At 40.8% G+C, this 25311-nt stretch overlaps 1 protein-coding gene and 1 long non-coding RNA gene across 2 annotated transcripts in view; one reads left to right on the top strand and one right to left on the bottom strand.

Annotated features, from left to right (window-relative positions):
* asic1b (acid-sensing (proton-gated) ion channel 1b) overlaps positions 1 to 25311 on the top strand; it is a 164909-nt gene that overhangs the window by 37256 nt on the left and 102342 nt on the right. The gene's annotated exons all lie outside the window — the stretch shown is intronic.
* On the bottom strand, positions 8757 to 11087 carry LOC307040297. Its single transcript, XR_013808479.1, has 2 exons — positions 10342 to 11087; positions 8757 to 9663 (listed from the first exon to the last, which is right to left on the bottom strand). It is a non-coding gene; the product is annotated as an uncharacterized lncRNA (long non-coding RNA).

The following is a 25311-nucleotide window of genomic DNA, read 5'->3' as shown; positions in this document are numbered from 1 at the left end:
GGCAATAAATTGCTAAAAGAATACATATATTTTTCCATTTTGCCATGTCAAAGAACTTTCCTTAACCCTTAAACAAATATTTACAAGTAGGATACAGGGCCAAACATACAATCACAATCTCCTTTTAATACTTATTTGTACTTTAACATCCAGAAAAGACTGAATGGAAACTAAAATTAGAATTGAACAGAAATCCTTCCTATCTTTGTATAGGAGCCTTTTTTTTATTTTTTATCTGTTATTCACGGAAACACAACATTTAAAAAAAGAAGATAGTTCTCTACAGTTCTCCCGTATTGATCACTTTGAGTGTTCTCAGCATTTGTCCTTTAAAATGACCTATGTTTATGTTTTATAGAATGCGACCTCTTGAGACCCGTATGAAATGTCTCAATAACGGATTACGGGAGTATTGCAACAAGGTTATAGCGGCTAAATAAACACCCATCAGGGATGAGGTTGAGTTCAATGGTTATGCTTTGATCTGACTATCAGATGGATGTTCATGAGTCAGCGCTGGTTAATTTAATCTGTGACTAGAAACTTACCCTAACCGTAACCTGTGCCTAAACTTTACCAAGTCTCAAGGCTCTCATCCGAAGAAATATTTGAAGGACAATGTGTAACAGTTGGAAGGCACTGACAGAAGAATTTGCATTTCAAGGTTTTGAAAAAAAATGACAGCATGTGTCCTTTAAAATGACCTATGTTTATTATTTACAGATATGCAACCTCTTGGGGTCATTATGAAATGTGTTGGAAATGTGATGATGGAAGTATTGCAACAAGGATATTGCGGTGATAAACACCTCAGGGAGGAGGTCGAGGTCAATGGCCATGCGTACGACATGTCTGACTGTCCGATGGATGTTCACGTCAACAGTCAGCGTTCTCTTCAACCTATGACCCCACACTTTCCCTTTATCATAACCAAACGTTTTTGTTATTGCCTCAATCTAACCACGTCTCAGGAGGCTAATTCGAAGGTGTACATAAAGGCAATTTACTGTCATTTTGGAAGGCACTGAAAAACAATGTTGATCTTCCGATTGGAGGACCTCCAATCATACGTTTTGTTTTGAGGTAATTTGAGTATTTGAGGCTAATGCTAACGCAAAACTAGCATCTTGAATAGAAGCAGCTGCTCAGTTGACCCAGGCTCGGAGCTGAGTGCCAGACAGCGGGACACTAATTACAAAAGCTTTCAACAAAATCAACAGAACAGTGATGAACTGTATGGGGGACACTCCCTGGCTCTGAGCATTTTAGTGATTGCATTTAATGGAGAGATAAAGTCAGGGTGGCAGTATTGTTCGTTCCAGGGACATCGGTCCAGTTGAGCAGCTGTTTCCAGCAGCTGCACAAACATTAGATACAATTAAAAACACATCACATTGTGTGGATCAGGTAAGCGTATTGTTTTATATAAAGCCAGTTAGACTGCGGGAAGAACCTTTACATTAAATCAATAATGTCACGCATTATTCACTGTTGAAGGGTACAGTCATTCTGATTTAAATGGTAATTAATTTTGATATATGTCAGACACATGTAGTCTGATTAAATAATGTACTCAAATAAAGCCACAAAGTGCGCAGCTGTTCGCTCTGTGTAATACTTTGTATTGTGCCAGTTAGCTTAGCGTTGACTTGATCTATCAACTTTAATACATTTTATTATACTCAAATACACGATTGATTGTTAAAGTGGGTTGAGGTTTTTTGGGTTTAAGAAATGTCTTAACATTTGGATCCAAATCATTTTTAGTCATTTAGTTTATAAGACGTGTTCTTATCTCCAGAAATAAACCATCATCAGTTTTCTCAATATTTAAGGCCATGCAGACCGGGGAAGACATTTCGTTTTATTTTTTTTAAGTGTTACACTCTTATTATAATCTTTCCTCTTGCTCTTGTTAGCATTCATAAGGGTAAGCGTTCTCTGGCCTGGAGAGAAACTTTAACCAGGGCAAAATAAATCAGAGAGGAGTGAGAAAGAAAAAAGACGAATATATTTGGGGAGGCTTTTAGACAAGGAGAAATTGTCAGACAACCCAGCCACTCAGACAAAGTTATCAGTATTAACGTGTCCATTTTATTTTCCCCTTGAATGTCCGGCAGTACACAGACAGAACACCTCACTTAACCTCGAGGACGGCAAATTGATGCTAGGCAAATAAACAAAGACATAATTGTACCAGATGGGATTGCAGACGCTTGCTCACAGAAAACAGAGGATTCCTTTTCTTTAAAATAGATGCATCACAATGAGGAAACAATGGTCCACTATGTTTTACTGCAGGGAGCTTAATTTCAATGTTCGCCTTGTGTGAAAAGCCGCCTTCTGCATCCTTGGAAATGTCTTTCCGACAACCCAATACATAATGAATATGTTATTATAAACTGAATGTCCCAGTTAGGTTTGTGTCAGTTTAATTCATCAATAATTCCGACCTTGTTTACCTTTTTACCCCTACTCTCCTTACAGAACCTCTCTGTCCTCTCCCATCTGATTCTAATCCTCAGGAACTTCAGAAAAAGTTATTTCTCTCCACTGAAAACAACATATTCCTGTTTAGCTTTGCTCTGAACCTCAATCGTTCTTTGTGTCATTAATATCCTCCAGATGTTGCCTTGCGCAAGTTGTTTTTCTCTGTGGGGAACTTGCTCTTTTGAAGCCTGTCTCTGTGACCACAGGCTTTGACCCAGCGCCAAACCTACACTCTAAAAACAAATGAAGGCGTCCTTTCACCATCACTTAATTAAATGCATAGTTGCAGGATAAAAATGTGAGTTAATTGATTTAGATAAACATTTTAAGTTGCACACATTAATTTATAAGTTGTGTTGACGTAATAATGTTGGTAATTACATCAACTTAATATTGTGTGTAATTTGAACTCTGATTTCTGCGTTAATTATCTTAAAACAAAATTCAAGTTGTAGTAAGTAATGCAATTGGCTTGATAACTTAATTGTTCTACACCTTGAGTTAAGGACTTCAAGTAGGCCTACACTCCCAATTAACATGCCTGGACAAGTTCCGACAGTTAAGACAAATAGAAATATACAAAGGATATTTTAATTTGAGTGTCATCTTTTGTCATTCAAATACAGTAGATGGCCTTGTAGTTGCACTGTAGGCAAATTGCTGTTTGACCAAAATGAGCAGCCTTTGAACTGTGAATAGTTGTGTGAGAGGGTCCAAAGTAGTAGAGGCTACTGTGAGAGTAAAAATACTTTGGTTACTATTGTGATATCGCTTTTTATTAAAAATGAATCTCGGTGAAGCAGATCAAGGACATGCTTCTTGAGGTAGGATCGTTATTTAGAGTTGTCATTGAAATGCAAGTTGTTGGCAGTCACCCATTCAGAATATATTCATTTAGGTAATTTCTCTTTTTTTCCCTTTTTCAAAAATAGCACAATACAATTGAAGTATGCAGAGAACTATAGCCATCCGCTGCCTTGTCGTGTGCCTTGGAGAAAAGGAAGAGGACCTTTTCAAGGAGTTTAGCGACGTAATTCAAAATCTTGAAATAAAATAAAATCCACGGGCACAGTGTAAAAACACAGCACAAAAGCACTGCTCTCTGTCAATTACATTTTGAAGCATATTGCACTTTTGGCCACACCCCAATCAATAATATCTTAGCAACGTTCAGGAGATAGGGGTTAACAGCAATGGCATGGGAAAAGGATTGTGTACAATTTGAAAAGTGGCTTCTGCTCTTCACTTAACCAGTTCACATATTGTATGGAACCTGCAAAAAAGATGACAAGATACACTAAAACTTGCACGATTGTGATTGACAAAATCTGTCCACATACATTTAAACACGAGGCAAAGTACTCAAAGCCACCTCTGTGTGTCTTCAGGACCACATTGCCATGGTGACACACACATGCAGACTCAATAGGCGAAAACAATACCAGCGTTGCTTTAGCAGCTGGTAATAATGGCTCTGAATTAGCTAAGAGTGACAGTTTAAAAAGTATGCAATTACCTAATTCATTATCTCTAATGCGCTAACCTATTATTTAATGTGCTTCAAAAGGACATGAATATCGCCTTCATCAGTGACCGGTCCACCCCAGGATCTGACCATACGATGGCAACCATCGTGGTCGAGGGAAACAAATGAATGAGCAAGCATTCTGCGTTAAATGTGTTCATACTGTTTGAAATAATGACTGTCTGCAGTGTAAACATCTTTGTTACATCTTTTTTTAAATTGATGTGTGTGATCTACAGATTGGTGACCATTGAGAGTTTGTTACTGTAGTTTTACAAAAACTTTACAGATTTTACATATTTGGCACTGGTTTTAAATATGCAAAGGCCTCTAACTTCGATGTGATGGCAGCATTTATTTGCTGTGTCCCCATTTCCCATGGTAATATGGCTAATGTGTTTATTTATTATTTGTGGGGCAATTTAAACTTGTGTTATTTATCTTTTTTTTCAAGATTTAAATGAAGCTCAGCGCAAGTTCTTTCAGGAGGACTGGGTGTATATACATTCAATCCGCAGTTGCATATAATCAGCTCATCACAGGCGTTCTCTTTAACCCATTACATTTCACCTCATTCTCCAGCAGCCAATCAACGTGCTGCAGCCAAACTATAAAATGGTTCTCCTCTTTCCTGCAGTCAGCTGTGATTTCAGGTGTTCATGCACCTTATCATATGGCATGTGTCAATAAATGTAATAAAGGCTTCATCTCGCCATCACTACCTGCTTGCCACCTAAGACGCACTTAGAGACCAGTACTGCTACTGAGCCGGGAGGAGAAGTAGCTTCGATGAGATGTAGCTTGAGCCCTGCCTGCCTGCAAGAGGGGTTGTGGTTGAAGCCGGAAGTGGGTGAAGCTTCGCAAGCGATGAGGGCCCGTTCCGCGTGAAGGCCGGAAGCGCCGCATTTGAGCGGCCCTGATGCCAGTGATGCCCTCTCGAGAGACTGAAGGCGTGTGTCAATTGTTTGCCTGAAGTAGCCCATTTCCATTAAGCCGGAGGAACTTCCGTGGAGCTCAGTATCCTTGTCTTTTTCTTCCGCATCCGGGTTTGCGGGGTGGCCGGCTAGAACCGCTAGCCAACTGGGGAACGCCCCCTGTAGCTTAATCCGCAAGACTGCGGAGCTGATGAATTAATACCCGGAGCTGGGACGAAGCCCTGCTGCTGCTTGCGCGTTGACACCTGGAAGACAGCTGATGGAAAAGGGGAGAGCATATATACAGGGATTAACAGGTGCGATGATTAGGCTTGTGAATGGAGGGAAGTGATAGGTTAGCTGAGGAGTGGGGAGTGGCGCTCCCTATCCTTTAGTGAAGGGAGCGAGTATTGCCATGACGCGCAATACGAAGTGATAGGTCTTCCTGCCTGAACTTGCGCTGAGCTTCATAAGCTTGTATAAGATAATTTCTGGTGAGCACCACCTCTGCTTCTCAGTGTAAAGAGTTGTACTCGATACAGAGGGCTGTGTTATGCTGTGTCGGCCAATCAGTCAGACAGACTAATAAAGGGCCTCCTGGTTTAGTAAGGAGGGAATAGTGACCCACAGGTTACTTCACCTTCTTGCTCCTCACCTCCTCTCTCGCTCCCTCAATCTTTAAACAGTTATCCCATTATGGTTGGCTTCTGTGTCCAATTTAATCTTGGCTGCCCTGCCACCAGTTTTCACGCCTGGTGGAGTGAACACCAAGTCCTTGGAGAGCGAAGTCGATTGTATAGCTGTAAAAAAAAAACAAAGTGTGAGAAACAGTGGGTAGTATATAGTCTTTGTGCTATTGGCCCAGCAGGGCTTGTAATAGACAGCCTATCGCAGTTGCACTAAAATGAGAAAAAATGCTCTCAGTGCTTGTGTGTGTGTCTGGCTTTATGATATTGTGAGTGTCAGACGGTGAAAATAACTTATATTATTTCAAAACTTTTCTTCTGTAATTCCCTTTGCCTTATCTTTCCAGCTCTTTAAATGCTCCTCCTTTTCTGCTGCTTCTCATGGCCTCTCTCTCTCTCTCTCTCTCTCTCTCTCTCTCTCTCTCTCTCTCTCTCTCTCTCTCTCTCTCTCTCTCTCTCTCTCTCTCTCTCTCTCTCTCTCTCTCTCTCTCTCTCTCTCTCTCTCTCTCTCTCTCTCTCTCTCTCTCTCTCTCTCTCTCTCTCTCTGATCACCGTTGGTTCTGATGTGTCATGTAAAGGACACACAGTCCTTTAAAGCTCCAGGGATGGTGTTGAGACCCCTGGCCTCCCTTGAGAGGTGGACAACGAAAAATAGAAAATCGACCTTTGAACATTTATTATTTAGACTCAGTGGTCCCTTTATGAGGTGGACACCTGCTCCTCCCAGCCAATCACGAGGCAGCAACTCGGTGCAAAGTATGCAGACATGGTGAAGAAGTCCAGTTGTTGTTCAAAACAAACATCGGAATGGCAAATAATTGTGATGTTAGTGATTTTGTTGTTTGGGGCCAGATTAGGTCTGGGGGATATTTACTTTCACGCCCAGCTTGTTGTGTGCAGTTCAAACAAACACTTGGGTATTAGCTGCTTTTGTTTAATTTGTTTAGCCCGGTGTGAAAACCGTGAACTGAACTTTGCTAGTCAAAGAAAACGGGAAACTACCACAGGATGGTGCAATTGGATTTTGAATACAGAGATAAACTACTAATTGCATCCGCTGATTGTCCATTGACCCTCCACTAGGTCCCTGGCCAATGATAGCGTAGCATCTGCTAGGTCCAGCCAGTGTTCGACTAATACAGGGGTCTGCTCCATAGACTCTTCATGATCAAAATGGACCAGAATCTCCAGCAACTGTTGAATACCACACATAATTCAGGTTTTCCTGTCTATAATAGTTCCCTGTCTCAGACTAGAAAGGTTTACTCAGGTGGCCACTGAATATATACAAATAAACAAGTAAAAGATAATATTAAATCTTTAGTGGATAATAAAACTGAAAACTTTAACCTACACAACATCTAGTAATTGCAGTCTTCAAATGTCCGCTGTTAGTCATCACAGTGCTATAGATAGTCTTCTCTTTGTCAGACGATGCACATTTCTACACATAGTGGGGATGTACTGTGTGGCATTATTACGGTGAATAAGAGGTGCAATCGACAATTACAAAGTGTGAAACGCTTTAAAAAGCTTGAGACAAATTTACATTTTATAAAACAAATTTACAGAAGCAAAAACGATTGAACATTAACAAAAACAAATTAACAAGATGCAAAACACTTTTACAAAGCTAGAGACACATTTATTGAAGCACTTTAACATTTCCCGAAACACTTTAACATTTCCCGAAACACTTTAACATTTCCCGAAACACTTTAGCATTTCCCGAAACACTTTAGCATTTCCCGGAACACTTTAACATTTGCCGAAACAATTTAACATGTCCTGAAACATTTTAACATTTGCCGAAACACTTTAACATTTGCCAAAACAAACTAGAGAATCTTAAACTTAAGTTTGTTTTGGCGGAGAGACCGCCGGTACCTATGGACGGTACGAGTGTGTTTATGGTCGTTAAACATGTTTTGCCGTTCTATCGAAACCACCTGGGCCAAGTGACATGGTTTTGCTCATCACGATATACTTTCTGCCTGCAGGCTCTCTTTAGCTGTCTGTCTAATGAAGGTAAACACAGCGAAGGCTGTGTGTAAAGGCACGGACACACCAGGCCGATTATCGGCGTCGGTGGGCGTCAGGCCGGCGATGAGATGAGACCTACGATGAGATTTACATGCCCTACTCAGATTGGTGTGTACCGCACCGTCGGGTCTTTTCAGCCGGGCCGACGCCTTTTCGGCCGAAAACCCGCCGATTCAACAGTTGACCAAAGGCAGTCAGCAAAAGAAATCACTCTGATTGGCTGTTCAGCTAGCGAATGAAGCGAAACGGAAGTGAGGGACCCAAACAAACTATTTAGAAGGCAAATCTGAGATTTCATTGAGCTCTAGCTCTCGACACAGGTTCGGGAAAGCCCCATGAGCTTCTCGCTGTAGAGTGAAAAAAGAACGCACACGCTATTTGTTGTTTGTTTATATCACGCTGTCTGTTCTTCTTCTCTCGGTTATCACGCAGTCTGTCTTCCGGTTGTTGCCTCTTTTGAATGACGAAAACACACTACCGCCGCCTGCTGGTAAGGACAGTTATTGCCACTCACGCATGCGCAGTTCCTACGTGCGTCTTGGCCGTCGGCTGAAGTCTTTGCAGTGTGTTCCAGTGTGACACATGGCCAAAACGCAGAGACGCGAGGCGACGCAACTGTCGAGGTCCGTCTGTGTCAGTTATTTGTTGTCAGATTGGTGTGTCCGGCCCTTAAAAGGTACAGCTCCACTTCCTACTTGGCGAACCTGTAACTTTCTCGTGTGTAAGAGTACGTATCTCTTGCGCAAGAGAAAGTATATTGTGATGAGCAAAACCATGTCACTTGGCCCAGGTGGTTTCGACAGAACGGCAAAACATGTTTAACGACCATAAACACACTCGTACCATCCATAGGTACCGGCGGTCTATCCGCCAAAACAAACTTAAGTTTGTGTCAATCACTTGCACATCACTTCTGGTATGATGGGCATTCCCTTTCCGGTTTGATTCTCTAGTTTGTTAAAGTGTTTCGGCAAATGTTAAAGTTTTTCTGGAAATGTTAAAGTGTTTCGGGAAATGTTAAAGTGTTTTGACAAATTTGTCTCTAGCTTTGTAAAAGTGTTTTGCATCTTGTTAATTTGTTTTTGTTAATGTTAAATGTTTTTTTTTTTCTTTGGTAAAAGTGTTTAATAAAATGTAAATTTGTCTCAAGCTTTGTTAAAGTGTTTCACACTTTGTAATTGTTGATTGCACCTCTCAGCTACCGTACATTATAGGTAATCATCAGGTTTTTTTTGAAAAGGAGAAGTAATGTTGTTTCCTTTAGCAGAGAGAATATTTGGTCCTTTAGTTGCAGGTTTAGAGTGATTTCCCATTAGGGCCCTCACTTTGATGTACTGCTGTAAGATACTCTGTAAGCCTCATCTCCATATGCACTCAGCAAGCCGAAGCCTGCTCTTTTCTGTCGTTTAATCAAGCAATACGGGAGATGTTTTGCAAAATCTGTGCCAGAATGGACTGGTTAGTATTAAGAGATACATGTTGAATCTAAGCTTATGTGTATGGTTTGCCTTATATATAACCTTCAGAGCGGTGGAGAGACAAAATTACAGGTGTTCTGCCACGACTTGTGATTCCAAAGCTGTGGTAAGCTTATAAGACTTTACTGACACCGGCATCAACAAGCTGACCCCCATCTCTCATTCACTGTCACAGAAACAACTGAGGTGAAAGACAGCAGGGAGAGAGCAAGATAAAGATGGAAGGAACGGAGAAGAAAGAAGACGAAATTATGTGGACAGGGCAGAGATTAAATGAAATTACAAGGGATAGATGGAAGAAAGAGAACAGGAGGAGAGAATGAAAGAAAGCAAGACAGCACAGCGAAGAAATGAGAACTTGACAAACAAGGGAAAGACAACATCAAGATGAAGAAGAGAAAGCCAGGAGGTTCTGTGGGAGGTTATCGTTTCTCAGTCCGACTTTGAATGTTGCTTGTCATTGCAGGCTGACAACCTGACCTGCATACCGAGTGTCAGGCGGAATGGCTAAAGTTACACCCACACATCTGAAACAAAAGACAACAAAGACAGAGTTAATGCATGCCCAAATATGCTGTGTTCATACCTGCCATGACATAATGTCCATTCAGTATGTAATACAGATTGATTAATTCAATACATTCCTAATTAATGGTGAGAAATTGTGTCCCCAAAAGTGTAAGATATGAAAATAAATGGCGCCTCTGTTTCATATTAGCATATAAAAGAGGCTTGCAAGCAGTGTTTCCGCCAGACCAGGGGTGAGAGGGCGTCCACGTCCACCCGAGAGCGGAAAGGGGTGGCGTTTTGAATTTTGTCTTGAGCCGTCCCTTATCTACTGTCTTTTTACGTTAATGAGCCGGATCATTTCGCTCGGCCCCTGTGGCGATTCTAGACCAATTTGACTGGGGGGGCCACTGGGGGGCCAGTTATTTTCTGAGGGGGGCACAATAAATGCAGGACGAAAAAGAGAACTAGACAGTATGAAGTAATTGTGCATAAGAAAACAATGCAATACAGTTATTGGTATTTGTTTCAGTACACTTATTTATTTCAGATATATCTTATAGTTATTAGCTTCAGCTTAAGTTATAGTACAATTTTTGCACTAACACCATATCCTATTTATATAAAAAATAAAGGCAATGAACAGTTACATCTCTACTTTACATCTACAATTACACGGATACAATAGTTTAACTCACCTTCAATTATCGTGGTAGTCTCTTGAAACGTAGGTTTCAATCAGTCTTTCTTGGATGCAACAGTCTCTGATGATCCGGGATGAAAAGTGTTTGTTTTTCGTGAGCTTCAGCCGGACAGTGAAAGTGAGCACACCGCTCTAATGGGTCCCGAGTGCACCGCTCTAATGGGTCCGAGTAGAATGACGAAGAACATTAGTTCCGCCTATTCCGTCATTCAATAAATCGTGTAATAAACCATACATTTTTCATTTTTTTCACTTTTTTCACTTTTCATTTTTAGGGGGGCCACAGGGGGGTCAGAGGTCAGTGTTAGGGGGGCACTGCCCCCCCCCCTAGAACCGCCCCCTGCTCGGCTCTCTTAAAGCGCCGGCTGTTTCGGCTCCCAAACGGCTCTTCATGTTACCACAGTTTACCACGGAGCCTCAGTTTCGCCGCTGCGAGTCTCTGGTGCTCGCAGCTCACGCGCGTGCTCCACTAAAATCCCCCTCGCTCCACTAAAACCCCCCCGCTCATCGCGTCCAAATTGCGCACGTCCCGTGTTGTCCTGTTATGTGGCAGGCACCGCCAATGTCGGGGAAACGATCTTCAATACTCCGAAAAGAATCCCACCAGACTCCTTTGCCCCTCCAACAGAGGGATGTCCTTGTCCTTTTTCCTTTTCGTCATTTCAAGCGATACAAACTCTCGATCTTCTCTCAAATTATTAATATTTTTGGACGCCCTCGGCTAGTGTTCAGGGCGTCCCGAGCTGAATAAGGGCGTCAAATGAAATGACGGCAAGACGCCCCCCTGGCGGAAACGCTGCTTCCAAGTCATATCGTTTTAGTCAGATTCATCCTTAATATATTTAGTTTATTTCCTAACTATAAAAATGCAACAATGCTTTCATCCTATCATTTAAGTGTTTCATGGCTGTTGACATTTAGCTTATTTTTAGTTGTTTTCCCTTAATAATTCAGTCTTGGTTTACTCGTGAATACATTTAGAGACAAAACCTTATCTAATAGTTACGCAGGTCCCGACGGGTCACGGTGGGAATGTGCTCCCTGAACTACTTTAGTGTTTCCAGTATGCTTTGCGTACCCTAATTACGTTTTGAGTTCCCTTCCAATATTTTTGCTTTACCTCGTTTGGCCTTATCCATGATCCATAGAGAAATGCTGAGCTGTATTATAATGAAGTTTCATGTATTATGTAGTAGAACAGTGCTCTGGCTGAGACAAACATCTGTATCATTTCAGCTGGATAGATACAAATGGATATAGTTCATGCAGCTAGTGAACACAGCTCTGTACAGAGTGATGTCACCTCCTGTTAAGGCTTTAGTGGATTGGTAACACATCCATCTTACCTGAGAAAAGCATGGCAGGTTCAACAATAGTTTCCTTGCTTATCTTGATTAAGAGCACTAAAGAGTAGCCACATTACAGCTACAGTTTCCTTGTTCATAACAGCACGAGTACAACCAAAACACAGCCACAGTCCAAACAATAACCATAGCTCCATACACCAGCAGCAGGCTGAGGAGCTGCAGCTGTGCTCAGCATGTGGCTTTATACTGTTGGAGCTCAACTTTTTGCAACGAGTAATAGGCCTTAAATGCAAAATGTGAAGCAGCGTATCTGCAGAGAGGTACATTATATGTGATTTCTGTGTTCTTTTGAGAATGCTGTTTTTGCACTGAGGGTGTCTTGTCACCTCTGAAAGGAATTACACATATTAAAGTACTAAATAGAGACATCAAAACTTATCTGATTGGCTGTTTTTAGATGAAACCATTTTCATCCTTAAAGCCAACTGGGCACATTTACATGTTGAAGACTGACTGTCTGGCTCAACACAACTGTACACTGGCTAAAGCAACATATCTGTATGAATGATATTGAGCACTGGATGATTTCGTAAGCAGCTCTTTATATATATCATTTTTTGAATCAGTCGTTAATCTCCTCGAAAACTATAACCAATGTTATCATTTTTTTTACATTGCATTTAGCTGACGCTTTTATCCAAAGTGACTTACAATAAGACATTTTCAAAATGCGGTTGTTTTTAGCAGCCTTATGGCATCCACAACATTTATCAGTTTGTGTCTGAGGCATGGAACATTTTCTTGCACTGTTGTTTTAAAAAGTATTGCAGGCCATTTGTCGGCAGCAAAAAGTCTGACAGAAACCATCTGGGTTTGTAGCCCTGGTAACAATAACAATCGAATATGACTTTGAAAGTGTATACAAGTTTTTTTAGGCACAAATCAAGCCAGCACTACTGCTTAACAGTAGCTCTAGTGCCTTTGATGTGACACACATGAAACAGAGATATCACCTCTCCCCCAGAATCTGTGTGTGTGTGTGTGTGTGTGTGTGTGTCCTTCTGTCCCTCTAATACACAAGCTTTTAAGTCTGATGATGAAGCAGATTAATTTTGAAGGAAAAACACGTCGGAGGTCTAATAGCCTTGCGAACAACTGGGGGCAGTGTGTGAGCAAAAGGCAAGCTGGCAGACAAAAATGAGCTATTTAGCCAGAAGGATAAACAGACAAAGACATAAGAAAGTATGGGGAAGAAACAACTACTAATGACTGCAGGGAGACAGGCAGAGATAGAAAAGTTAGATTTGATGCAACAGACATATGGAAGGAAACACACATTCAATCTGTCGTCCTGTGGACTCTTTTGTCATGCATCTCAATTAGGGTCTTCTCCCAACAATTGATTTTTATACACAATTTTAAATAGGCCTCTTGAAGCCGTTCAGTCAAAAAATATCAGCAAAAGGGATGGGATCATGTCAGCTGATAAAAACAGCAAACCGCTGGGACAGTTTTTTCTGAGCATAGAGAGAGCTTGTGAAAAAGCAGACAGGTGTAAAGCCAGATTTAGAAGTAGACGGTGAAGGGGGGGGGGAGAAGAAGGATGTATCAAGAGGGGTTGAAAGAAATCAGATAAGAAAGTAAGACAGACACGAGGCAGACAGAGAAAATCAGATTGGCTGGGACCAGACAGGAGACTATGGAGTCATGGGGGGGAGTACCACCTGCCGTGGTCCTACGTGAAGGACATGTCCTCTCTCTCTGTGTGTGCGTGGGTATGTGTGTGGGTGTTGGTATTGATGTAATGTATCTTGTTTGGATGCGTCCCCTGTTGTGTTTGTGTTCTGATGTTTGTTTATCTGTGCTTGTGTTGTTGCTCTGAGTAGTGTGTGTGTGTGTGTGTGTGTGTGTGTGTGTGTGTGTGTGTGTGTGTGTGTGTGTGTGTGTGTGTGTGTGTGTGTGTGTGTGTGTGTGTGTGTGTGTGTGTGTGTGTGTGTGTGTGTGTGTGTGTGTGTGTGTGTGTGTGTGTGTGTGTGTGTGTGTGTGTGTGTGTGTGTGTGTGTGTGTGTGTGTGTGTGTGTGTGTGTGTTTGTACCTGCTTATCTGTGCAGCGTGAACGGGAATATGTGCAGACCAGATGCCAAACATACTATGTGATAAGAAAACAGCTACGCTAAGACAGAAAATATTCAAAGGTGCTTATAGTTACATCTGTTACACTCACTGTGACAACCAGTGCAAATGTTTACTCTCAGTTTTATAATTCAACATTTGCTCTTTTCTTTTTTTCTTCCCCAAAAAGAAAATACGAGACAATGTGCAGTGATAAAGCTGGCATAGCTTGCAGAGTTAACTATACTTTCTTTTTTGGGGAACAAACTTTCAAATCATTTAATGTATTAACACTTAATTAGACACATTTTCTCACAGAGAAAGACTCATTTCAAACACCTTCATTTGCTCTTCTTAGATTAAAAACTCCTCTTCATTTCCATTTTGCTCCATTACTCTTTCACTGATTTGCATTCGGGAGGCACTCATCATTCTTGATCTCTGATATCGATTTTGATTAAAAAACGTAAGGTACTTGCCGATACTTAATATCAATGTTATAGTTTGCCTTTATTTAGTTATTTTTCTTATCTGCATATTGCATGATGTAATTCTGAATTGGGACATTCGTCAATATGTTCTAAGTAGAAATGTTCAAACACCATGTACTTGGTGACATTGCTCATCATCATTTAGCATACAGTTTGCTTTCCTGTCGTCCACTGTCAGCGTCCATTATTATCGCAAAAGGGTTTGTGAAGTCTACTTGCTACACTTTTATTACGACTTTAGAAACAAATGAAATGCATTCAATTGGAATGCTTTTTTACAGCTGGCTATTCAAACTGTGCTGTAAGGTCAATATTGGCACAGCATTTGGATGAGTGCGTCATTTGAATGTAGTTGCATTGTAACAGTGATATATCAGTATCCAAAAGCTTCCATTTTTTCCATCACTGGTACACCACTCAGAGTCATGCTTTGACTGTAGTTCATCAAGTTGAAAAAAGAAAAATCCAAGGAATTGCACTTCTGGAATATGAGACAGTTTCCTGTAAACGTGCAGTAAGTCTATCGACGATCCACCCGTGTGTTATTGTGAAACACCAACCATGTCCTCAGACTGTGTTAGCGCTGGAGTAATATGTCAGGCTGCTAGAGGCTCTGCTTAAGAAATCCTCCAAGGAGGGTCTTTATTGACTCACAAGGAAGAGTAGAACATTTGGACTTGAGAGGCGTAGCACGCCCACACACGTTTGTGGAGTTATTGTGACTGATTAGACCTCAGGTTGATGTTGGGTGGATTCAAACTGAGAATTACCTGAGTCAACAAAACCCATGAAATACAAAAGAATGATAAAGGTAAAAGGTGTCTCGGCCTGACAGGTGCTGAGAGTCTGTAAGATGTCAGCAAGAGAAGTTTTACTGAATATATGAACAAAGTGAAACAGAAATCTGCTTTTTTTCTCTTCCGCAAAGTGTAGCTTTTTGAATAACTGTAGACTCTCCTTCAGAGTATACGTATGTGTTTTCTTAATTAAAATATGTGCACTGCTGAGAGAGTGCCTATCTCCTTAAGCAAACAGAGAACATGCTGAAAATGTTGACAGTAGTTTATTTATAGAGAACGTTTCAACAACCAGGCAATTTAATATATGATTTACTTAAAATATTCAACACATTGAGACAAATTGCTAAATAAACATTTAAATAGAGTTTAAAGCGGTTAATAAAGAGCTAGAAGAAGAAATTACGTGATGTGATCCACGTTCTTAATTTGAGTAAGGACGTGAGCAGGAGCTTTCTGAATCAGCTTCAGATGTCCAATCGATTTTGTTAAAAATGTGTTCAAGTTCAGCTATTTTGTGTATAATTTCTTTGTATAAAAATGGTTATATTTAATCGGGTGCAAATCAAAAACAGCAACAAAACCTCAGCATTATAAATTGGTGACGAACTAATCTATTTTTACAATTCGCTAAAAGCAATCCAACTAATAATACAAAAAATCAGGTAGTTATTTTTCTTTCCTACTTTGATACTTAGCCTTGCGATAACCCATCGACTTTCCCGCTGACTACCTTAGGCTGGTGCTACAATAACATCATGACGGGAAAACGTTTTATTCAAATGAAAACAGAAAAAACACAGCAGGCATCTGGTGTTGAAGCTGCCATAACCAAGAGCTTTGATAATGCTCGGTCATGAAATGACCCCAAAGTGAGACACTGCCAGTCCTCAACCGTCTCTCTCTCACTGCCAAATTACTATTTGATGATGAAACCCTGCTACAGAAACCCTCATCCACGCCTTCATCACCTCCCGTCTGGACTACTGCAACAGCCCGTCTACTCACCCACACCCGAATCCGTGAACACATCACCCCGTCCTCATCAAGCTCCACTGGCTCCCCATCCCCCAGATAATTCAGTACAAGATCCTCCTGATGACATAACCTGGCCCCATCCTACCTGACTGACCTCCTCCACAGACACACTCCCACCCGCTCCCTCCGCTCTGCTGCTGCCAACCTCCTGTCCCCCCACCCAACCGAACCAACCTCAAGTCCTGGGGCGACAGAGCCTTCTCCGTTGCTGCACCCACCCTCTGGAACTCACTACCCCAACCCATCAGAGACTCTTCCTCCCTCACCACATTCAAAACATCACTCAAAAACAACACTGCATTCAACACTGCATTCACCCCTCTTTTCTGTTTAAGTTTGTCTCTTTTTATATTTTTCTTTGTTTCTTTGTTGTTTTTATTCTCTGTCAAAGCGTCTTTGAGTTTTTAGAAAAGCGCTATATAAGTCTCATGTATTATTATTATTATATATTAATAATAATAATGCATTACATTTTTTTATTAGAGCGCTTTTACAGGTGCTCAAAGCGCTTTACAATTACACATTACAAATATTAGACATGTAAGAGTCATTACTGTGGACATTACCCACAGGAGCAAATGCGGGTAAAGTGTCTTGCCCAAGGACACAACGGCCTGACGCAGTGGCGGCCGAGGCGGGATTCGAACTGGAGTTTACTCACGCCCCTTGACCAACGCTCTAACCACTGCGCCAAAACCACCCCAATATTAAGAAAAAAGTTTAATAATTTGAAATAAAGATTTTTCCCTGACAGACATGATAACTATAAACTATTTCTACTGTATCGACCTCTCCCATTAAAGACCCGTATTGATCACTTCTGAAATCCTAACTGTACTGCTGTTAATAGAAGGGGAAGAAATTGTACACTGTGTTCACAAGCAGCAAAAGATATCCTCAAATTGGAATGAAAAGGAGAGAAAGTATTTACATTCCTATTTACAGCTCTATTCCATGATGACATTTAGCTTAAGAGATCCACTACCAGAAAATATCTACCATTGTTTGTCTATAGTCGTGTAGATTTAATTTATAGTTTGAAGCTGTTTCTTTTCACACAGAAGTATAGTAAAATAGGTCTTACCAAAAGGTTATTTCATAAATTGTATTACAACAATATTTTATTAAATTACCCCCAAAGTTATGTATGTAGACTCAACAAGCAGCAAACATGTTAAAATCGAGTTAAATAATTGTTTCTGTTTGTATGGTTGGCATTAAAAGCCCTTTATTCACAATCTTACGTCACTAATTTCTTAGCTAACGATGCTTCCAAAATCTGTGATCATATCTGAAAGACTGACCAAACAGTTAGTGCTGAATGCACTGTGGTCTTCCTGCCAGGGATCTACTTTACTCACTGTTTGGTCTTGCCACTAACGCAGTGGAACATCCTCATAAACAACATAAAGTCCACTGGCCGCCCCGAGCTGGCCTCGGTATACAGGCCCACTGCTGAGTATTCTCTCCATCACTGCCGTATATGCCGCAGGGCAGGGCCATCTCTGGGCTCTTCGTCATCTCCTTCCTTTCACATATCTTCTCCTTCTCTTTCTTTGTCTATTTCACACTCTCTGTGTCTATCTCTGTCTGACACACATACATATACAAACAATGCCAGTTGACAACTCACTCAGCAGTCCTCAGCAATCTGTGTCTCTACCTTTTTCGTATTCTCTGACAACAGCACACAGTACAGTTGTTCCTCTTATGGCGCTTTTCCACTGCAGCACGTAGCACGGTTTAAGCTTTTTTTTGCTTTTCCACTAGGGGTAGTTCCGGCTCAGGGCTACCTTTTCACCTTTTTTCTGGCCCTACAAAATCGAGGTTCTTACCGGGCTAATAACCGGACTGAATATGCTAATCTAGTGACGTAAACACTCTCGACTGCTAAATGGTCAGAGAGAATCGCTGGCAAGGGGGCTACAACTACAACAAAATGAACATATTTTACCGTGATTTAATTGCATTACACGTTTCAAAATGATGCCGAAGTAACGACATACTGATACCGGCCTGCAGACAAGACGGCAGGCGAAAAACCTTTTAAAATGCGTGATTTCTGAATGGAGATTGGAGGCCTGTACTACGAATCCAGTTCAAAAGACCCTGGATATATTTGAGTTATCTGGCTTAACTAAGCCAAAACAAACGCCATCTCGCTAAGCGGTCCTACGACGCTGGTTATCAACTCGGTAACTCAAGCCAGGGTTTCTCTGTCTGGCTGAGTGTGCGTTCACATGAAAGGGGCGGGGTTAGCCACATTTGACCAATCAAAAACATGGACAAGTGTACGCAGGGTCATACTTCCAGAATGAAAAGTAAACTATTATATTAGACATATGAAGAAGTTAAACTTTAAACATCCATGACTTAAACACTTTATCCAGGATAAAAGACACATAGTTGCACCTGCAAGGTGAATACAGCTGGTAAAAGAAAAAGTGTTTGAATGCGTACATTAACAGGTTTATGATATCCCTGCCCCGTCTAAGACACGAGTGGATCGGACTTTAATTACATTTGACTCAAATGTTTCGTCAACTTAATGTGTTGCTTAAGATAATACTTCTGCATACAGTATGTGACACTGTGAGTGTTGCATGGCCAGATACGGCTCAAGAAGCTGACACAGATAAGGAAATATATGAAACATTATGATGTGGTATGATGTGATATGAATGATAATGGGAAACATCGACATCTGCACTCACAGTGCCGCAGACTGTACGTAAACAACACATTAAGTTGACGAAACACTTGAGTCAAATGTAATTAAAGTCAGATCCACTCGTGTCTTAGACAGGGCAGTGACATCATAAACCTGTGTCACTTTTTCTTTTACCAGCTGTATTCACCTTGCAGGTGCAACTATTTGCTTTTATCCTGGATAAAGTGTTTAAGCCATGGATTTGTCTAATATTATAGTTATATTTTCATTCAGGAAGTATGACGCTGCGCTCTCAGTACGCTTGTCCATGTTTGTGATTGGTCAAATGTTGCTAACTCCGCCCCTTTCATGGTAACGCACACTCAGCCGGACAGAGAAACCCTGGCTTGAGTTACCGAGTTGATAACCAGCGTCGTAGGACCGCTTAGCGAGATCGTGTTTGTTTTGGGTTAGTTAATCCAGATAACTCAAACATATCTAGGGTCTGTTGAACTGGATTCGTAGTACAGGCCTCTGGTAAGAAGTGAACCAGCGTCGTAGGACCGGAAACCCAGAGTTTACCCTGAAGTTACCTCGCTAAGCAAAAATCCGGCTTCGTAGTACAGGCCTCTGATCGATCAGGCTAAGCTAACGTTGTATATGCTCTGTCCACACTCACAACAACGGCCTACAGACATAAATAAACCAATGACTGTATTCGCCATGACACAGACAGCTTGTGGTTTGTACTTGTTTAACTTTTGTCTAGTTTCTGAACATATATGAGGAGCTGTGATCTCTGAGTGATAACAGCTAACGGCTGATGTTTTGGTTTTGTGGTTCGCATTGAAGATGACGTCACAGCAGTTTTACGCAGCGTCGCTCCGCCCGCCGAACAGCCGATCGCCCCGCATACACTGCGTTTCTATAGTTACTACCCCAGTTCCCAAACTGTAATGGAAACGCAGCATAAAGTGAGCCTGGCCTACCAAGGCCTAACCATATCGTACTAAGCCGTGCTAGGTCCTGCAGTGGAAAAGCGCCATTCGACATCATCCCTCATGATGGGGAAAATGCATTAAGCAGGGTCTATTTTGATTCTTTCTTTGAAAGCTAATGTGTTATGCATTTTCACAACACTTATCTTATTATCGCAATATGAGGGATAACACAGATGTTTGTTCCTACAGGCACGCTGTTAAAGGAGAAAGCTTTTTCCTATGTGCCAGGTGCTGTAAACAATCCTCTCTGCACTTAATGTGTATTCATCCACAGAAAATAATAAAATAAAGTACCCATCAAATGCACTATGTTTGCTAAAATTACAGGCACTACAGGTCTAAGGAAATTACTTTAAAATGAAACTACTCTATTTATTCTTTAACATTTATGTAAAGTTTCAGATGGAACCAATATTTTTAGGCTGAGTGCAAGGGAAGTCAGAAATTGAGATTGTGGTCGTTTCTCAATGTTGAGTATAGCTGCTGCAGAGCCACTATTTCAAGAATACTACGTCATCGAGTGGCACCGAATGCTGGGCATTTAACATGCAACAGTCCTTCGGCGCCACTCAATGACGTAGTATACTTGAAATAGTGGCTCTGCTGCAGGTTTACTCAACATTGAGAAACGGCCACAGCCTAATGGTTGGTTTTGGCTTTTCGTTGGATTCATTTTTTGCCTTTACAATTTGGTACTATTACTTGAAATAGAGAGAGAGGCTCAATGCGTATTGGACTCTCTGGTATCACCTGGGTGCCAGGTGAATTATTTGAGTGTTGCCTTAAAGGGGCCTTATTATTCTGGTTTTCAGATACATATTTTATTTTGTACCTTTTACTGGCAAATGTTTACATGCTTTTATGATCAAGTGCTATACAGTATTTTAGCTGCAGCACCTCTTTTCACCCTCTGTCTGAAACCAGAGCCCAGTCTGCTCTGATTGGTTAGCTGGCCGGCTCTGTTGTGATTTGTCAACTCCTTAAAGATGTCCGGCCCCTATTACGCATAATGTGTTGGAGCGCCAACACATACAAGTGCAAGTGTTACAGAGTGATGTCACTATGTTACTGTAGAAAACAAAGGATTCCTATCGAGTGTGTGGGAGAGGAACTCCCTCTGGAGGGAACTTTGGGATTTTAGCCTTTGCAGATTATTTACAGGCCAAATATCTAAATAACGCACTACAGGAAAGGGGAAACCCCCAAAAGCATAAAAGGGAACCTTTTTTTATATGAGGGAAATCACATAATAACTACAACAAATATAAAATAATAAATAAAAAATAACACTTTACTTTGTACCGGACAACACTGCCATGAAGTGCAAAGTATGTGCAGTTATTTAATAGTGGCCTTATATGGATTTGCAACACACTGTCAGTGTCACTGGACAGTATACTGTAAACTCATTCCCTTCTCATTATTATGTTGTTCTTTGTAAATCATGAAAATACTTATTTGAATTCAGATGATTGTTTGGCAGTCAGTCAGTCAATGTCTGCTGGCTGTTCTTTATGTTCTTGGAAACCTTCTGGGATGTGTTGTCGAATATGCCTGAGACATAATGCTTCAGCCGCTCTGTGTCTCTTAGTGTGGGTGTGTGTGTGTTTTGATATCTTTGTCTGAAATGTGCGTGTGTATATGTGCGTGTGTGTGTTCTGGTAGGACCATGTCACAGGCCGTGTGATTGATGTGCTACCTGTCTCTGATTAATTACAGTCCAGGTCGATGTCAGGGCGGCATACTCCAGCAGAATACATATATATGCACACATACAGACACATGACAATTCACCCACAGGCTCAAAGACATACGATGTAGACATAGAACACGCTTACTCCGCAACGGCTAACATATGTATTACAAACACTAACACATGGCGTTTACTAATACATGTTACCTTCTATGTTCAGAATGATTCATTCCTCCAGACCAGGGGTGTCCAAACCTTTTTTTACCGAGGGCCACATATATACGAAGGACTGGGCCGCTCACTAGAGGTTTATTGCCTCATGAATTATAAGTTAGAAAAATCAATCAAATTTAGTTAAATTATGGTTGATATTGATGAAAAACACACAGCTATCCGTAGGGTTTCATTCATTGTGTTGGCAGCTCATTCCTTAAAACAGGGGGCTCAGATTGCTTATAATAAGAGAAAATATGAAGAGTATATTTCAAGGTTGTCATGTAAATGTATTATTGGAACTAAGATTTGTTAGAAAATGTTTTCAACTTTAATTGACTACATTTATTTGAAAATTGGGTTTATTAACCTGTTAAGCCCTGAGCCTGTTGTTCAGGTCTCAGGCTCGAAAATGACTTTCCCAGAACAAATGAACTTCACTTCTAAAAGGGGTAAATTAATTGTCTTTTTTCTCAAAGCAATGATAAACCTGTGAGTTGGATGTAGAACAGTCAGAATCAATATAGATTTTTTTTTATTTTAAAGTAAATTCAGATTGAACATAGTAAAAAAAAAAAAATTATAGTGTCCGTCCAAAACCACCCTTGAATGATGAGATAGTAGACTAAAAGCATTAGGAATCCAAACTATAACATATAATAAGTACCCTGTATCAAGATTGATGCAAAACAAGAGACATTTGACCTTTTTAGAGAGGTTTAGCAAAAATAAACTCTTCTGGGGTCATTTGGGTGCATTTTCCATATCTATGGCCCCCCTCGGTCGATTTTGATGATTGACACCTCTTTCTAACCGTTAGAGCCAATGTAATCGAGGGGAAGTTCCTAAAAATCCATCTAAACATTACCAATTGGTGAATAGAGTGATGCGTCGCCAGAATGCCGAAAACCGGAAGCTGCCATACACTCTGGTAGCTCTCATAGCAACCATACAGTAAATGAAAACTCCGTTATTGACATAAATATGAAGATGGATTATCAGTAATCATTTCAGACACATTGGATTAACCTATGGATTAACCTTCAGCAGCGTCTTTATCGTTTTAATGCCATTGAACACAACTTTTGATCAGAACAACAGCTAAGGTAAGACAATGTCCCGTTTTTGCTCCGTAAAGCTCTGTGTTGTGATGTCTGTGTTTGCTTCCCCTGCTGCGAGTTCTGATCGCTGAATCTCAGTTTGCTAATCCATATATTGTTTGTGCTGATATCCGATATGTAATAAGTTCTGTGCTAAGTGTGTTAGCATTTTTTCGCTCAGGGCTCATTTAGACTCTTCTTGTGAGACTTGTGTTTTGTTTCGGTAAAAATGGTCCATATCGCCAGTTGAGCTGAGTTTCTTCCCGTTAAGTGGGTATGACACATTCATAGGTTTTTAAATGTTAAGAAGCCCTGAGACACAGTTTCGTGAAAGAAAAAAAAAGGCGGACGGGGCCCTCCAGGTTGAACAGGTTAACACATGAATACTGTGTTATATATTTGAACATATATATTTAAGAAGTACAATAGCAGATGTTTAATTTGTGGGCCATATTTCATTATACTTTTTGAATTTGCTGAGGGCCGATTCAAAATGGTCCGCAGGCCGCATTTGGCCCCCGGGTCGTAGTTTCGACACCCCTGCTCCAGACGAACAAAAAACAAATGCATTCAGTGTTGTTATTTGTATTTCTATCTTTAGTGCCGTAAAGGTTGAGTCCTGAAATGCATCATTCTATTTTTTGTGGTCTGTGTTTTTAAAGGGGCCCTATTATGATTGTTTGGGTTTTTTCTTTCCTGTAGTGTATTATTTAGGTTTGTGTGCATGTAAATGGTCTGCAAAGGCTAAAATCCCAATGTGTGGAGTTTCTCTTCCACAGCAAGAGCAACAACTTATGCAACATAGTGACATCACTGTGTAACACTCACGCTTCTTTTGGCTAGCGCTCCTACACATTGTACGTGATAAGCTTAGGGTAGGGACCTCTCTAAGCAGTAGACCAATCACAACAGAGCCGTCCAGCTAACCAATCAGAGCAGACTGGGCTCTGGTTTCAGACAGAGGTTGAAAAGTGGTGCTGCAGCACAGGCAGGATGACAAAAATAAATACCTTTTTGAACATTAAAAGCATGTAAACTGCAGTAGAGGCACTTCATACAATTATAAACCCTAAAACGAGCATCATAGGGCCCCTTTAAATACCAAAAGAGAAAATGTTTAAGTCCAGCCCAACAACTTACTCACATTCTTTTTTTTTGTGCATAACCATAGAATAATCACATAGTATTTACCCTCATTGATTAAACAACTTTAATTATTAAAAGCTTTGCTCATAATCACAGCAATTAAACATTATTATATCTTCCACCTTTATTTTATTCAGCTTTGCTTTCACCTCAGTTTGCTTCACTCCAGCTCTCCTTCTCATCCCCAGCTCTGGCTCCAGCTATCCTACATAGACTTCAATTAAGGCCCTGCTTTGTAGACTGCAATGTGTCATCTGTGCCTTAACATTTATTCAATAAGGATTCAGCAGTGAGCAAGAGAGAGGGAGGAAAGACAAATGGAGCCTAAGGTTCCCAGGTCATGTTCCTCTTCTATCTGGGAAAGAGCTCCCCGCTGATTATTGCATCGGCGTCGCTATGGTGGTTTTAGCATCGCTGTTGTATTCATCAAAACGGGCTTGAAGGCAGCTCAGTGTTATTAGGTTATTTCTTGGATAACTAATGATTTTTATTCTTTATGACAGGAGATTCACTGTGTGTCTGTGTTTGCTCAGTAAACAACCTCAGGCTCGGCACATTTTGATAGTTTATTGTGTTTTGGTGCTTATTGACGGGAAAAAGAAAATTGCTAAATGTAACCTGAAATTAGATGTCTTTTTTCTCAAAGGAACTTAAATTAAGTATTTAAGGAAGATTATTTACAAAGATTTGTTTGTTTATTTTGCCTCTAAGAGGAAGGTTGTGTTGATGATGGATGCAGAGCTGAGGAGAGGGTTACCTGTCTCCGCTTTGCACTTAAAATGCTCATTACTGTGACTTGGTGCAAAGCAACGCAGGTCACCTTGGAGTGAATTGCTTTTCTGTTACATTTGATTAAGGACCCACTATGTCTTGTGCCGTTTTGAATCCCATGAAACTCTGTATAAACCAAGCCCAAACTGACATTTCCAGAGAAAAGGCGCTGTCATACTTTGATGGCAGTGTAAATCCTGAAAGAGACAGGAGGGGGGGAAAGAGGTGGCAATTAGTTTTTTTACAAGTTTTATGAGAGTCTTCATGGTGACCGCATCATCTCTGTCCATCTGCCTTCAGCTTAAAATGATCTCAAGTTTAAGTGGAATGAGCATCAAGGGAAATGTGATTCAGATTAGATCATTCAGGCTGATTTTATGGCATGTTTATGTGTCTGTAAGCATGTCAGTGATTATGTATTTTGATGAAAGCATTGGTAGATTGTTTCTTGCCATACTAATGAATGATCTGTTCTCTGTTGAAAACGTATAAGGAGACAAAGGGAGGAAGGGGAGGTTAAGAAGGATCAGGTAGTACAAAGAAAAGTTAGATCGGTAAGGAAGTGTGGTGTTGAATTAAGAAGAAAAGATGGTGGGAAACAGAGAAGAGAGTTTAGTAGAGGAGATAGAGGGGTTGAACTAAATGA

The sequence above is a fragment of the Notothenia rossii genome, assembly GCF_949606895.1.
Source record: "Notothenia rossii genome assembly, chromosome: 5".
In the NCBI taxonomy this organism is placed as follows: Eukaryota; Metazoa; Chordata; class Actinopteri; order Perciformes; family Nototheniidae; genus Notothenia; species Notothenia rossii.
This window is presented reverse-complemented; position numbering and strand designations above follow the sequence as displayed.